This window comes from Mytilus galloprovincialis, chromosome 8 (genome assembly GCF_965363235.1).
Source record: "Mytilus galloprovincialis chromosome 8, xbMytGall1.hap1.1, whole genome shotgun sequence".
NCBI classification, from domain to species: Eukaryota; Metazoa; Mollusca; class Bivalvia; order Mytilida; family Mytilidae; genus Mytilus; species Mytilus galloprovincialis.
Window position 1 is genome coordinate 32,880,084 of NC_134845.1, and position 17,479 is coordinate 32,897,562.

General features: G+C 32.0%; 1 long non-coding RNA gene across 1 annotated transcript; it reads right to left on the bottom strand.

Annotated features, from left to right (window-relative positions):
• Positions 1-1,124: 1,124 nt before the first annotated feature.
• Positions 1,125-16,496, bottom strand: LOC143043240 (uncharacterized). Its single transcript, XR_012968270.1, has 3 exons — positions 16,383-16,496; positions 7,556-7,631; positions 1,125-1,786 (listed from the first exon to the last, which is right to left on the bottom strand). It is a non-coding gene; the product is annotated as an uncharacterized LOC143043240 (long non-coding RNA).
• Positions 16,497-17,479: the final 983 nt, after the last annotated feature.

Sequence of the window (17,479 nt, forward strand, 5' to 3'; positions counted from 1 at the left end):
AATCCCAACTATGTACTGGCTTCCGAACCTGCACAAAACGTCTTACAAAAATAGTTCGTCTTCAAGCCATTGTTCCACTACTAAACTCTATTTTGTTTAGTAGAACACTAGGTAAAATAAAATAAAAATTGTAATAAATGTTCAAATATGGCCTTTGGAAATAGTGGAATTTATTACTTTTGAAGTGTCAAAATTTCGTTGGAAGTACTTGATAAATTGCAAGCTATATATATTGGTAATTTCGAATCTGTTCAAAGTTTGGATTTTACTACCCTTCATACCACGTTGCCTCATATTTTTATAAAGAAAAAACTCACACCTCTTTAAATGGCCATTTAAAAAGTCTAAATGCAAATATATTTGTTCGAATTCTATTAGGTATTTTCTTTAGTAACAACAATCAAAAGAAGTATGTCATTTTGACTAGCTTTGATACTTTAACTTTTCATGAATTATTACTAGATAACACTTTTGTTCGCAATAAAGATTCATTATATTATCATGGTATTGGAAGTCCAATGTAGGAATTTTTTTAGTTGCTAAACGAAATCATAAAGTACTTACTTTTGATATAAAATACGGCCGTCTTAATTTCGATGGCTTTACTTTAAAGATGATTTTGTACATCAACGCTATCAACATAAAAGGAATACGTGATTTTTGCTAAACTTTACAGAGAGTCAAGGAACACTTTTTTCATTAAATGATACATGAGCGAGTTAATTAACGCTATTCACAAAAGATAAAACACGTATTTATTTAACATCAGCAGTATAGTTATTACTCTTATCGATAAATCAAAGTATGAATGACTAATTTGTTTTATGTTCTAAATCATCGTAGGAATGTAATGCGAAATACAACTGTAATCAAATTCCTGCAAGTGGGACCATATTTCAATTATTAACCTATATATATATATATATATATTTCCTGCCGTATTATTTCCATTAGTGAACACAAATTGTTGGCAAATCACATTGAAGCACTTCACTTAGAGCTTACTTAGTTCCTTTAGTTTGCCTTCCGATCTTTGAATTTACATAACATGTTGTTATTCTAGATATTAGTAATATAACTGTACATTTAATTATTGAACTCTACCAAAGAAAATAAAACTGGACTGGTATTAAGTATTTATTAAAATGAAATATTAATATTAACTCTAAAATATACATGTACATGGTCTTATAAAAATGTTAAAATGAAAAGTTGTAAGTCTAGTTAATGTTTTTGTTCTTATATAAACTGTATAAAAATTTAAAAGATACCATTGAAAATCTGTTTTTGTTTGTATTTAGTATCGATCATCAACAAATAACTGTTTTCCCAAATTATGCAAAGAAACTAAATGAGACAACCACAAATATCGTCGTAATACTACTGCTAAACTTGAGAAATTGTGTTCCGCTTGCTAAAACTTTTAATTTTCCTTTAACACCAGAAGGCCAATCATAGTATATCCAACTTTTATCCTTGAATTCTAGATTTCCTTTAGTATAGATATATACATCTCTCTGATAAAGATCTGCATCTTTTACACCTGATGAAATTTCTATTTCAAATACTCTTTTTGTTTTTGCTGTATCATAATTCTGCCAATTATTATAGGCAATTTGTGACGCTCCATAAACGAAAGGTGACATCTTAGTCAGATATACTCCTTTTCCTACAGCGCCTGTATTTGAGCTCTGAATGTATCCCGATTGTTTAATGGCATCACCACTATTTTTTGTTGTGTAATGAAAGTATTTTTCACCCGAAACACTCAACAGAGTCAACATAACTGAAAAGAAAAATAAATATTGTAATAAAATCTACAGTATGTTTTACATTGATTTTTTTTTCTCAAGAGAAGTATAATAGATTCTGCACAGGCCCCGTAAATACATCGTAGGCCTGTACTATCACTGATATGAGAGTTTTTGGTTTAAATGAAAGATCAAATTTAAGCATCTAGATAGAAGAAAAGTAATACAAGTAATGATTCTTAGCTATTTTGTTTTATATGCTGGTAGTTTGTTGTCATAACTTGAAACACCATCTCCTATGTAAACATTGATATGTGTAGCGTCTTTGATTGGTTACACAAAATCCTCAAAGGATATGATTCATAAATAAAATAACAAAAGGTAAAATTCATTTATCGTTGTAAGGATAAATGATACAGTTATATTAAACGGACTTTCTCATAATGACCTTCTTTTATTCTAATTTCTGCAATAATAGTGTGAGGATATCTGGTAAGTGCCTACGACAACGCCGATTGACATCCGGTGATATTAATGGTTTTCATTTCATACTAGTCTGCAAACATGCAGATTGCTTAACCTAATAAATTAGATTGGAAAAACGTAAATTTTACTTGTAAGCCTACATCATACGCCTTTATCATACGCCTACATCATTCTCCAAACAGGAGTTTTACGTATTCAAAGTTCGGTCTATATCTCAATTGGTATACAAATAAAACAAAACCAATGAAACATCTGTTCATTACATTCATTACGGAATAAAGGCAATAGTAGTTTACCGCTGTTGAAAACTTCACAAAGTTCATGCAAAGAACGATATACAGGCTGGTCAATATCTTATACTTAACACTGATCTTTCTACAGTATGTGACTGCTTTCAAAAATATGGTGATGGGTATGTAAAATACAGAGATGTAGTATGAGACAATAAGACAACTATACACCATAGGAAAATCTGACGTAGTTTTAAGACACTGTAGACCACCGTAATGCCAAAAAAATGACCTAAACTCATGTCGAAAAAACATCAATAAAAACCCTGACAAAACGATATTTGAAACAACTTTAAAACAAAACTGCACATTTGTGACTAACAAAAAACGAGAAAAAATCCAAGACAGATTGTTTATCAAGGACAAAAACTAATAAACGGCTCTTGCATTTGGACATGCACACACATAATCAGGTGTAAATAAACATGTGTTTGCGCTATCAATCTTTGCAATGTAAAAGCAAGACTTAAAAACAAACTGTAAATACCAGTTGGACATGACTTCACTCATCTAATATGATCAACACACAAACAACTTCTATCATAAAAGCAAAAGACACTCTTTTTAAGTACTTACAGTTAACGAAAGATTGTTCAAAGTCAATAACAACTTTGAAAGAAAAAAAACTCATAATCGCTCAGGCTTATCAGTTCAATTCAATCAAATTGATTGTAAAGACGTCATAAACAGCACAACCTTGTGCAATGTCAACATATCAACACAAACAATCAACAGGAGGTAGGACCATCAGTTATCATATGTGTTCAACAGAACATATCTAGTTGAGTGCAAGATTTATGATAAACCACAACATATTATTAGAAGTCAGAATTTTGTGTTTACCTGAATTGTGTTGACATGTTCATTCTCTTTAGATTATCCTTTTTGATAGGTTGAATTATTGGAAACACTTATATTTCTCTACTTTCAGGAATAAATTGCCTTACTCGTATTTGATACAATTTTTCTGAATCTTCCTTGTAAACTGCTATTCGACATAAGAAATACCAAAACTATAATTGAAGAGTTGCCATCGCCAATTTGAGATTCGATGGTCGCAAATGCATTTGTCACTGACGACGCGTAGCTTGTGTATTTGTGCGACCGTCAAATAAAAATTAACAACATCAACTGTTCAACTACAGTACTGTTATTCCGATTATAATGCATGACAAAAAGAAAAAAATACACAAGAGCTTGAAAAAATAGATAAATTTGATATAAAATAAAATTCCGCTAACTTTACGATTAATGTTATTTACCCCAGCTTAGAATCATCACCGGTATTACATTTCTTTTAAGACGTGATAGCTAAACGTGACGTTTTACAAATGAAAACTTAATTGCAAGTTTGACGTACAAAGTTATAAGCCGGCTATATTTTATGAAATTATACTACCACTGGGTCGACCGACGCAACTGCTAGTGGATGTTATCATGAGTCGTGCAGTCAGCACTTTTGTATGGAACGCCACAACTGCCTTATGATAAGAATTACCATATCATTAAGGTTAAAGATATATCATGAAGCAAATGTTCTAAACTATTAAGACACTAACATTGGACAGTGGTATAACAGTACAACATAAGAACGAACTAAACAAATAAGTTGAAAAAGGCTTAACTCATCAGATGCACAAAAATACAAGTGGACGTGACCGGGTACTTGTACATCCCAACAACAAAAAGACACTAGGAACATATCTGAGAGTACTCGCAGTTATCTGACAGCTAGTGCTAGTTCAAAGCCACTAACAACTAATAGCCTAGACCCATATGAGTTTGTCAGCAGAGGGTTAAAAGGGGGATATGGTTTCCTGGTTTACAACAAAGTCGAACAGAACTAAGAAATTCTCCACATCGGCCAATGCATTATACCAGAGGTAGAGGTAGGTATTGCCTCTAAAATGGCCCATTGCACTTATGCCCTAGACCCGTAGAATAGTTTGGACAGCCGGCAATAGTTCAGTTCGACTTCGTATCCCCCTTTTAACCCTCTGCTGACAAAGTCGTACGGGTCTAGTATAAGTGCTATGAACCATTTTAAAGGCAATAAATACCTCTACCTCTGGTATAATAGCTGATGTGGAGAAACTCTTAGTTTGGTCAGCCGGCAATACTTCATTTCGAATTTGTGATATACCAGGGTACCCACCTTACCCTTTCTTGGCTAACTCGTACGGGTCTAGGGTATAAGTGTTATGAAGCATTTTAAAGGCAATTAGTACCTTTACCTCTGGTATCATTGCCCACGTGGAAAATTTCTTAGTTTGGCCAGCCGGCAATAGTTTATTTCGAATTTGTGATATACCAGGGGGTACCCACCTTACCCTTTACTGACTAACTCGTACGGGTCTAGGGCATAAGTGCTATTGGCCATTTAAGAGGCAATACCCACCTCTATTTCTGGTATAATGATTGATGTGGAGAATTTCTTAGTTTGGCCAACCGGCAATAGTTCAGTTCGAATTTGTGATATTCCAGGGTACCCACCTTACCCTTTCCTGACTAACTCGTGCGGGTCTAGGGCATAAGTGCTATTGTCCATTTTAGAGGCAATAATATGGCCTGTTAATGTTGAGATTAATCTCCGTAATTTTGAAGAATTATATGTCATTGAAATAGTAATTGACAGTTTTTACTTTTCTATTGTTTTTATTTCTTCAATTAACTATGTTTCTTGTTTTTCTGATCTGTTTAAATTGAAAATACTACCGTATGTATTGTATATTTTAGTTTCATGATTGAACTATATTTGTAGACAACGAACATATTATGGAATATCCATTTGACAATTCATTCCCTTTAATTCCTAAATTTCTATATTTAATCATCTTTTTATTTATTGTAGTTTACATTGATTCAATAATCACAAAAGGAATAGGTTCAGTAGGACCCCTTTTTGGCCCCAAAGTATAGCAGTTTTAGAAAATAGTGAAAAAGTATTTTTTTAGCTATATTTTGAAAGGTAAAATGCTTCTGCTACATAAATATGAGCTGTTTTTGACAATACAATGCACAAATATCGCGTTCAAGTATCATTAAGTCATGCTAAATTACTGAAATCTTCAAAATTTTTGCATTTTGGTTAACTATTAGACGGATTGAGGCGATTAAACTTTTCATTTACTTTCATTTGAACAGCGGTATACTGCTGTTGCCTTTATTTACCTTAATGACATGGTTATTCTTATCATAAGACAGCTGTGGCGTTCAATACTTTTGGAATATACTATGTAAAATTATGTCAATTTGTTGAAAATAATATGTTGAATTTTTCGAAACAATATCGAATGTTGGTTCTTCTTATTTGATTTGGGCTTTTAACGCTATTAATTCGAACGTCACTGGTTGTTCCTATGTACCCGAATTGCGCGTCTGTCGTTAAAATTGTTAAACTGAAATTAATGATTTATTTTGTACTGATAAAATATTCAGAGTAAATAAAGTCGGGTTCGGTTGATTATTTTTTCAATTATTAATTATTGCTTTCTATCACTGTCAGTCTTTGTTTCTCTCGCATTCAGAAATCCAAGGGTATTTTAGTAGAAGCTCTTAAATCTTGTTTATATATTAATTGTAATTGGCTCTAAACTAACTATATATATACATGCAGCTTTGAGCAGCAACGAGAACTGTTATATTGGTGTTCTATGTTTATTGTTTTACGTTAGTTGTTTTTGTTTGTTCTTCGTACCGATCTATTCAATCAAGCCAACTGCAACTAATTTGACAGTTGACTCGTTTGTTGAGCTGTTCCACCACTTTAGTCGGTTAGGGAGAGGTGTGAGTGCTAACAAATATATAAATCCCTCCGCATACCTTATGTGCTAATCTAAAATGGGAGTATGTATTTAAGTGGTTTTAGATAGCTCATGTCTTTCATATCGGTTTTTGGTGAATTGTATAGATTAGGCAGCTAGTTTCTTTGTTTAATTGGTTCAGATTTTAATGTTGAGACATTTTATAGCCGACCTCACCATGTATACGGCATGTTTAAGTCGCATAATTGAATAGTGTACGGTAATAAAATTAACGGTACCAATTTTCTTGCACCAGATGCGCATTTCGACAATACATGTCTCTTCAGTGATGCTCGTGGCCAAAATATTTGAAATCCAAAGCTTATATAAAAGATGAAGAGCTATAATCCAAAAGGTAACCTATTATTGGATATATTTGTTTCAATTAATCTCTGGTGGACATTCTCATTGATTGGAATACCCAATCTAATTATAATTATACCCTTCCGTTCAGATGATATCAAGACATAGGTATATGGTTTGTAAATATCTTTTTGGAATTTTCTTTATAAATTTTCTTTTTTCAAACAGTTTGATAATAACGCAAACTGTTCTTAACGGTAAGACTGTACTTATTTCAAGCTATTTAATATTTTTTAGATAAGAGCGAATACCTTATTCAAGAGCCAATACATTATGCGTGATTTTAATTAAAATATGTATGATTTAAATATACAAAGGACGTTACAGGGGTACATGTATAACATTCGTAATGTCTAATTTAAAATGTCCTGATCACATCTTTTTATAATTTGAAAACACCATAAAACAACTTTGAACGTAATGCAGAATTTCCTTTTTTTTTCAGACATGTTACTGGCTATATAGTTGAAGTCATCCTTTAGAACATGTGAATGATGCCATCAGACATTGGTTTGAATATCTGTCACACAAATGATTACCGATCTATTAACAAAGGAAAGAGGCGGGCGATACCAAGAGGATATTTAAAACTCATAGGTTGAAAAGAGTTCGATCCTTGTATTCAAAACGTGAAAACATAATCTATATTTTCCAATGTTTTAATGAGATTGGAATATATCTTTGATATCATTCCGTATTGTTGCTTATATGAGAGTTAATGATCAGTTACTGCATGCAAATAAACTCATCATAGATACAAACATTAGTAGTATAACATATATAAAACTCATAAAATAGCAAATGATGATATAATGACATAATAATAATAATAGCATTTGGTTCATTTTATATAAATACATACCTGTTAATAGTAATGCAACAAAACGCATCTGTGAAGTATCCATGATAAGCGGTTGTTTGGACTATTGAAAGTATTCCTGTAAAGAAGATGATACTACTTCAGTATATAATTGTATAACTATTACAAGTATAATGTTCTTAACCTCTGAAAGACTCATCTTAAATTTGAATTCAAATGATCATACATCTACATTTTAATATCTAAACTTCGGGTTTTGTTTTTAAATAAAATTGTTCACTAATTCAGTAAAACTTGACGTCACACTAAACTCAAAAACATATAAATGAACTAAAAATTAAAAAAACATACAATACTAACAAAGACCACTAGCTTCTAACTTACGACAGGTGCAAACATGCGACGGGTTTAAACTTGTTTTGTGAGATCTCATTGCTTCCCCTATACCTCCAGCAAATATGTAGAATAAAGAAAACATAGCAATACGCACAGTAAAACTCAGTTTAAATAAGTCCGATTCCGATGTCAGAATAGGTAACAAAAGAAACTAAGCAAAATGACAATGATACATAAATTGAACAAAGGACTACTAGCAGTTACTGCTATGCCAGCTGCAGACCTCAATCAAACTGAGTGTAAGATTATGTCTCCATCCTATGAAAGAAAATCGTGTACAATCACTCCCGTTAGCGGTTAAGTATCATACCATCATAAAATATTTGAGAAAACATAGTATAAGATGCATTATTTTGTGTTTATATTTGTTGTGAGTGTATTGAACTTGCTATCAATAGCTGCGAGTACTCTCATATCTGTACTGAGTGTTTTTGTTGTTGGTATATACAAGTACCCGGCCACGTCAACTCTGTGTTTTTGTTAGATGTATTTCTATTTGTGTTCATCTGATTAGTTAAGCCTTTTTCAACAGATTTTCATCCTCTTGTCCGTTTGTTGTACTGTTACACCACTATCCAAAGTTAGGGGAGGTTGAGATCCCGCTTACATTTTAAACCCCGACAAATTATATATCTATGTGACTGTTCCAAGTCAGGAGCCTGAAGTTCAGTGGTTGAATTGTGAATGTGTTTTTGTGTTTTTCGTTCATTTTTTAGTACATAAATTAGGCCGTTAGTTTTCTCGTTTGAATGTTTTACATTTGTCATTTCGGAGCCTTTTATGCTGACTATGCGGTATGGATTTTGCGCATTGTCGAAGACTGTACGGTGACCTATAGTTGCTAATTTCTGTGTCAATTGGTCTGTTGTGGAGTTGTATCATTGGCATTCAAACAATTTTTTTTATATATATAACCCGTATTATTAGTATGAGAACTGGTTTTACAATAAATGTGTTTATTTCCGATGCCAAGACCTTATGAGTGAATTAATATCAATACTAAAATATGCAATCCTTAATGACTTGACAACAGGTTCTTAACTATATTCCGTCCGAATAAGTATGTTTAAAGGTTTGGGTGGCTTTTTTGGTGAATACCGACATTTTTGTGCTTTTTAAAGAAAATTCCCATAAAACAATGGATGTGAAATACGTGAACGAACAAGATGTCTGCATGTTGATTTTTATTTACGAATGATGTACATGTACCAATGGTAAAATTTAGTAAACGTTTTGAATAGTTTGTTATATTTAAAACCCTGGTTGATAATTTTTCAGTAATATTGAAATTTCATTTAAAATGCTGTAAAAGAAAAAGAAAGAAGAACAACATTGAGAGACCGAACCGCTTTTCCGTATACATACATTTAAGGTGACAATACCAGAAAACACTCCATAAAATCATCAACTACAAGATTAATCCAAAATAAATATATATTTAAAAGACGACTGATAGTTTTAAAGAATAATAACTTAGAAAAATTGACTTTTTTATAAGAAAAAATAAATTCAAAAAATTACCGAACTCCGAGTGCTATGAAGATAACTAGGATCGGTACATAAAATGGTGTTGTTTTTTTTTTTGTTAGCGCTTCCTTTGTATGTTTTTGAAAGACATCATTCGATAGACTTACACATTATACCACTTTATTAATAGATTCATAATAAAGAGGACAAAAATACATAAATACATAGCGCAAAAACCCAATCGTTGTTCCTGACATAAATTTGAGTTCGGTGTCGCCCTTTTTGTAAACTACAATATCTACAAATGAAGAAAAAAATATCATGTTTTCTTTTAGACTTGCTAAAAAGAAGTCAGATCGCATATAATGATGGTTAATATAATGAAACATAATATCCTGCGTATTGGAATCATAATTTGGAGTCTAAAAATAATACAATGCGTAAATTTACACCACACTTCCTACGGTTTTACATGCTTTAATTTGTTTGATATATTACGGTAAACGTTGAGTCAGGTTATATGTATACTATTTGTGTTTGAAATCGTTGTGTCGTCTGTTCATTTGGGATGATGTTCAATTTGCTGGTTTTGTTGAAAGTATCTCAAACGAACAGTGATCGCTGGCTTTGTTTGAAACAAGAATGTGAGGTGTATTTTAAAGACCAAAGTACAGTGATGGTTATACATTTGTAGAAAAGTTTAATTTTATTTAGAGTGAAAACACTTTTTTAGTTCTTCCTAGTCACTGCGAGAAATCATTAATACGATATCATTGTTTTACCCTTGCTAGTTTTTTTTTTCATCATTATGCCAATACTTAAGTATTAACAGGTTTAAATAGACTTATTAAGGTAGCACAATACAAAGATTTTGTTACTTCCAATCCCCAACCTTTAAAATGCTGTAACTTTCTTAATACTGCATTTAAATTAATAAAAGAGGTATATATAGATAGATAAAAGAATAATCTTTTAAATGAATGCAATATTTTTGTTATGTAATCATTATGTAATCAATTATTATGCAATTAATGGCAAAATCTTGGTCAGTTCACTTGAATGAATTTAGCTCTTTCATCTCTATAGCTACACAAAATATTTTAACCTTATCTTAATCAACACAGCAGGAGCTTCAAAAGGGTGTCTCAAATTAACGCTATCTTATTCCATTCTCTCATAAATTTGTAATTAGTGTAAACATCCTTACCACATAAAAGTAGCTAATGTATGATTAGGTGTAAAATTTTATCTATACATTCTATCCAAAATCTGAGACACCCTTTTGTAGATAATGGCTGAAGGAACAACATATAATAAAATCAATCCTCTCGAGGGATCCATGAAGAAGCTAATTTCAATTGAAAGTGGAAATGTGTTGTAAAATTTTGTAGACACAGTTATCATTATAATTGATTACATAACTGTTGTATAATACTAACATTGCATTAATTTGACAGAGTAATCTGTTAGCTATCCATAGATACCACTTTTATAAATTTTCAAGCATTATAAAGAAAGTTACAGCATTTTAAAACTTGGGAATTGGAGGTATAAAATCTTTGTATTGTGCTACCTTAAGAAGGGATATAGTTACGATACTGTTGTAAGGTCATTAAAGATTGCATATGTCGGCGTTAATATTGATTAACTTTGCATCGGAACAAAAAACATTTATTTAAAACCCTCACGGGAAGGATTGTGCCTGATATTCATATGATGAAGACATAATCTTTCAATCAGTTTAATTGATGTCTGGAGCTGGCATGTCAGTTAACTGCTAGTAGTCTGATGTCATCTATGTATTATTGTCATTTTGATTATTTTCTTTGGTTGCATCTTCTGCAATCAGACTCGGACTTCTCTTGAACTGAATTTAAATGTGCGTATTGTTATGCGTTTACTTTTCTGCATTGGCTAGAGGTATAGGGAAGGGTTGAGATCTCATAAACATGTTTAACCCTGCCGCATTTTGCGCCTGTCCCAAGTCAGGAGCCTCTGGCCTTTGTAAGTCTTGTATTATTTTTAATTTTAGTTTCTTGTGTACAATTTGGAGTTTAGTATGGCGTTCATTATCACTGAACTAGTATATATATTTGTTTAGGGGCCAGCTGAAGGACGCCTCTGGGTGCGGGAATTTCTCGCCGCATGGACGACCTGTTGTAAGCTTCTGCTGTTGTCTGCTCTATGGTCCGGTTGTTGCCTCTTTGGCACATTCCCCATTTCCATTCTCAATTTTATTTTCTGTCCTTATAATATGCATTCCAATTGAGTGTACGTTTGGTAAACATGTCAATAATTAAATGGGAAATGGATTGGATCTTAAAAAAACTTGTTTAGCTCCGTCAGTATTTCATATTACTGTCCACTTTATTAATACATGTAATAATGGTCGTTATCATCTACTTAGACTAAATAACATATAATGTGTACTGTATGATAATAGCATTAAATTAACGTAAATTCAATATTTTTCGAATTGGTGCTATGCGGGCTGATATGAAATGTTTATCACATGCTTTGATTGTTATCACATACCTTTCCGTAACGTTATCGCATGGCATTCCGGTGATACTAGGCAAATTCCGGAAAATACACCTAAATTCTACGTTTTCAGTGAAAAACATTTCAAAGTAGTGTACAAAACAATTATTTGAATACCGGAAAGTATATTGTGTAAAATAATAGAAAAAAAAAAATAAAATAAAAATAAACAAAACAAACAAATTTTTAAATGGATGCATTTTTTAAAAGTTTAAACATAGTTTGGAAAGTTAATCTAAAAATAGTTGACTTTCCAAACAGTGTCCATTATGTATACTGTTGAATTTTTTGTTGTCGAAAAGTCCATATTAAAATGGTTTTCTTCTCTGTTGAAGCATATGATAGAAAGATTCAATATCGAATGTACTAAATTTGGGGCCCGACGTCCGTGAACTTTTCACTCTTTGAACTTCTATTTGGGAAACACGTAAAAGGATTAATATATAAATCAGTTATGTTTCTCCATTGTTGAAGCATATGATAAAAAGATCATAACATGTCATTTTTCATATCGCGTGTATTATCAGCCCTCGGTTAATATCAGCCCTCGGTCAATATCAGCCCTCGAGCCATTGTTAAATTCACGCACACCTTATTTCAAACTGATTTAGAGTATGACATCTTGTACAGGTGCCTTTCTATTTTGTAGATTTATTTTAAAAGTTTGTTTATTGTGTGGTGAATTGGTTGGTGCATTGGCAATTAATATTTGGATAATTTTGTACAGAAAATAAACTGAATGTAAACAAATTTGTAAAGAGCATTGTCAGTAGAAGTCACATCCTTAGGTGTTCTTTCGTTTAAATTTTTTCAATGTCATACATAGAGAATAATACATGGCAAAAACCGTATCACATGCCATATCATCCCGAGATACCAATTTCAGCCAGAGGGCCTTTAGGCCCGAGGGATGATATTGGTCTAGGGTGATACGGCATGTGATACGGATTTTGCCATCTTTTATGCGTTTCCCTCGGTTTTAGTTTGTTACCCCGATTTTGTTTTTTGTCCATGGATTTATGAGTTTTTGAACAGCGGTATACTACTGTTGCCTTTATTTATACGTTTTATCATATATTTCAACATGAGAGTATATATGAAGTGCTTTCTGATCACTAGCATCTAGGTAACCTTCATTTTGTCTTTTGTTTTGTTTTAAAAGCGTTAAAAGAACTGTTCGATTACTCATCCGAAGCACTTGGGTTACCTTAAAATTTGCGTGCTGTTGTATTAAAAATATTTGTTTTTGTTTGTTTTGTTTGGTATTTCATTGAATTCTTTTTTATAGTTGCATTTCTTGTGTCAGAAATATGAAAGCTCAACATTTGTGACGGCACATTTCAAACAATGACGTCATTCAATAATTGCGTCACGCCCGAATGATATTTATGACCCATTTTGAGTTAAAAAAAAAATATGAAAAAGCTTGCATATATTTAAACGGAGTTTATGTTAAAAATAATTGTAGGGGTGTGATAAAGGGTGCGATACAGGGCAGGGTAGGGAATTTGCAGAATGACTTTGAAATGCTATGCGATAAAAACTCAAAGCATTTAATATAAACCGGAACTATTTGATTACAAACGTCACATTACACGGCTAAGGATTTTCTTTAAATTTAATAATTAAATATATGAACAAATTAGTTTTATCATGGGGTACAATTATACCATTTCGTTGGATACCAATTTTCGTGGATTTCGTGGGTACAGGGAACCACGAATTTAAATATTCAACGAATTTCAATTATCTAAAGGAATGTTCAGACTTTGCCAAAACCACGAAATTAAATATCCACGAATGTGCAAGTTTTCTTCCAACCACGAAAATTGGTACCCACGAAAATAAATGAATCCACAGTATATGACAAAATAAAATTTATTATTTTCTTCATTGTAAGTTTCTTCATTAATCCTAACTAAAATTTAAAGTGATTAAATAACAGTGTTATAAAATGGCTATTTCTATATTGGCGCTGTTTTGTATTCTAGATCAGCTGTAGTTGGCGTCCAATACAGCTAACCTCGAAACTATAAAAGAGCCAATACAGAAACAGCCAGTTAATAACACTATAGTAATAATCAACATTTTACTCCACTATATGCGCAAATTAAAAATCATGACCTTTTAATGCAAAAATTGTTTGGAAATGACTTATACAGGAGAAAAGGGCAAAAGTTGTTAAATTAACCGGACTAGGATTTATAATAATAAACGAGGGGAAATTAAGTTATGAATCTATATGATTTGCATATGTTTTGACATCTCTGTTTCATAAATAAACACTTTAAAAACCTGTGCGTATGTTTCATGCGTACCGATATACTGACTTCTGAGCTTGGGGTATCTTCGGAGGATCAAATCGTGTACATTTCATTTATTATTGTCATTAGCGTTATGAAGCCCGCCCGCCACAATAATAATGTAAACAGTTATTTAAAAATAACACCTTAATACAGACGTTGAAAAGCTGCTTAGCTAGAACGGCAAACCAAAAATATAGCGAACATGGAAAACAAATGTAAGAGAAATGCATGTATACAGGCACTCTTACATAATGATCAAATACCTATAAACCGAAGTAGGGGGGAGTCAATGTACATAGTTACGTACAATAACCATGATATATAACTAACATATATATCTTTTTCCAAAGATATTCTGACTGGCTTCAGATATGATTATGATGCAAAAATGTTTTAAGTTAACAGAATCAGTTACTATATCATTAAAAGGTAAACACCTAAAATAAGTTTAAAATAAAAAAAAATGTTGTTCAATTACTTTAAATTTTCAGGTTCATTAAGATCAAGCATATGCATCAAGAATAAATGAAGAATGAACATATAATGACTTGTGAATTATGAAAACATTGTATAAATATGTGAAATGGGTGAAGGTAAATTGTTTAACCAAATTCAACTGTAAAAGATTTGAAAAATCGGGATCAATGAATCGTTAAATATATTAATTACAAGAAAATCAATATTTTGGAGTTAATAACTGCAAAAACAAAGGTATAATATTGTTTGCCTTTTAACTATTATACATAATGGTCATCTAGCATAAAGTATGAACAATTAAAATAAAACAAACCACTTTCAAAATAGTTATGTTTACCATTAAAGATTTGTTTATACATTCTCAGTCTTAATGTTATGCACACAATAAATAGTTATCAAAGGTACCAGGAGTATAATTCAGTACGCCAGATGCGCGTTTCGTCTACATAAGACACATCAGTGACGCTCATATCAAAGTATTTATAAAGCCAAACAATTACAAAGTTGAAGAGCATTGAGGATCCAAAATTCCAAAAAGTTGTACCAAATACGGCTAAGGAAATCTATGCCTGGAATCAGAAAATCCTTAGTTTTTCGAAAAAATTTAAACTTTTGTACACATGAAATTTATAAAAAATGACCACATTATTGGTTTTCATGTCAACACCGAAGTGTTGACTACTGGGCTGGTGATACCCTCGGGAAAGAAAGGTCCACCAGCAGTGGCATCGACCCAGTGGTGTAAATAGTTATCAAATGTACCAGGATTATAATTTAGTACGCCAGACGCGCGTTTCGTCTACATAAGACTCATCAGTGACGCTCATATCAAAATATTTATAAAGCCAAACAATTACAAAGTTGAAGAGCCCTTTAATACGGAATTTTATTTTCGGGTACGAACAACAGCTAGGGAAGTTTACACACCAAAGAGACAACACGAAAACGGAAAATTTGATTTTTTGTTTACACTTTTAACTATTGTAGACGATTGATAGGAAAAGTCCATTAATCGGTATTGTCTTACAATTCGTAACGTTTCATCGAATTCTACTATCTTGTTAAGAAACGAAAATGTGGCATGATTGACACAAGACTGCTTTCAAACAAAACCAACATAAGTGGATGTAAATCACAGGGCATCAGATATCATTGAGTAAAACAGCACAAACGGCTTTACAATTTGTACTAATGAAAAGTTAATATAATTCAAAGAGAAAGAAATAGCCCGGTGCTTAAAAAAAGAAAACGAAAGCAAAAAAAAAAACCCCCCACCACATTACACCCAGCAACCAAACCACAAAATTCCATTTCAGGATCATGGCTTTGGTCGTGCACATAAATTATGATGCCGAGTTAAAAAGATACTAAATTGGAACATTCATATCATCTCAACTTCTGACCAATTTGTTAAAATCAGTTGGGTAAAACTTGATATAACAGCCAAAAAGTAATCAACAAAAGGTCAACCAAAGTCAGTCAAAATATCCCTTATATATCATTTCTCACGAGTACGTTTTATTGCTCTGAATTAATGTTTTTACAGTAATTTTAAAGCTAAAACACTATTTTGTTTCACTCGAGATCAATAATTGACCAAAAAACAATGATTTTGAGACAAAACAATAACTCGAAAAATTAGATAAATTAGAAAAAAATGTCTTAAATTAAAACATGTTTACCTTCTTTCAATAGTAAGCAGGTAGCCGGAATGAACAGGTATGTCTTGTTTGCAATATTGATATATATGCATAAAATCGGTGAAGGTTAATTGTTTAACCTTAATTCAAACTTTAAATATTTTCGGAAAATCAAATGTAAATTTAGCATCATATCACCTTTAAATTATAGAAAATCAATGCGAAGAACGACTTAAAATTTAAATTGCATTGTTCGATTGGATCAGCTACATTACGTAATTTATAGATCGTATTGATAAGTAGTTCAGTGTCGTTACACAATGATTATACATATCTAAACTGTGTCATTAAAAAATTAATAACAACAACAAAAGCTGAAAATCGAATATATAACGCTCGACTGGCGTATAACATTATAATCCTGGTACCTTTGATAACTATTTACACCACTGGATCATTGCCACTGCTGGTGGACGTTTCGTCCCCGAGGGTATCACCATCCCAGTAGTCAGCACTTCGGTGTTGATAAATTTTTTGTAAAACTAAGGATTTTCTTATCAAAGGAAAAGCCGTATTTGGCACAACGTTTTGGAGTTTTTGGTCCTCAATGCTCTTCAACTTTGTACTTGTTTGCCTTTTATAACTATTTAGATCTGAGCGTCACTGATGATTCGTATGAAGACGAACAGTGCGTCTGGTGTAATTAAATTATAAATCTGGTACCTGGTAACTATATAATCGCTATAACCTTGAATATAATAATATTTGGCTTCACTAGTTCTGCATTATAATCATCTACGTCAATGAGTTGGATCAGTCATTTCCTTACGTAGAAAATAGTTAATTAAACCTGATTCTATATCACGCTAAACAATTTGTAAAAGTAAACCTATAGTGGTTTACTTTTACAAATTGTTACTTTGATGGATAGTTCTCTAATTTTTGGGCTATTTTCGAATTTCCTGACCGGTGTGAGAAAAATATTTCTCCTCACTAGTAAAAAATCTGTTTTTGGCAAATGATTGGTTAAAATTGAATTGTGACGTTAAATCTTGTTTTCTTCTGAATTTTCCTATTGTGACCTCATGCAAAAAGGCGAACATGCCTGATGACGTCACATCAAAAGTACACAACTTTCC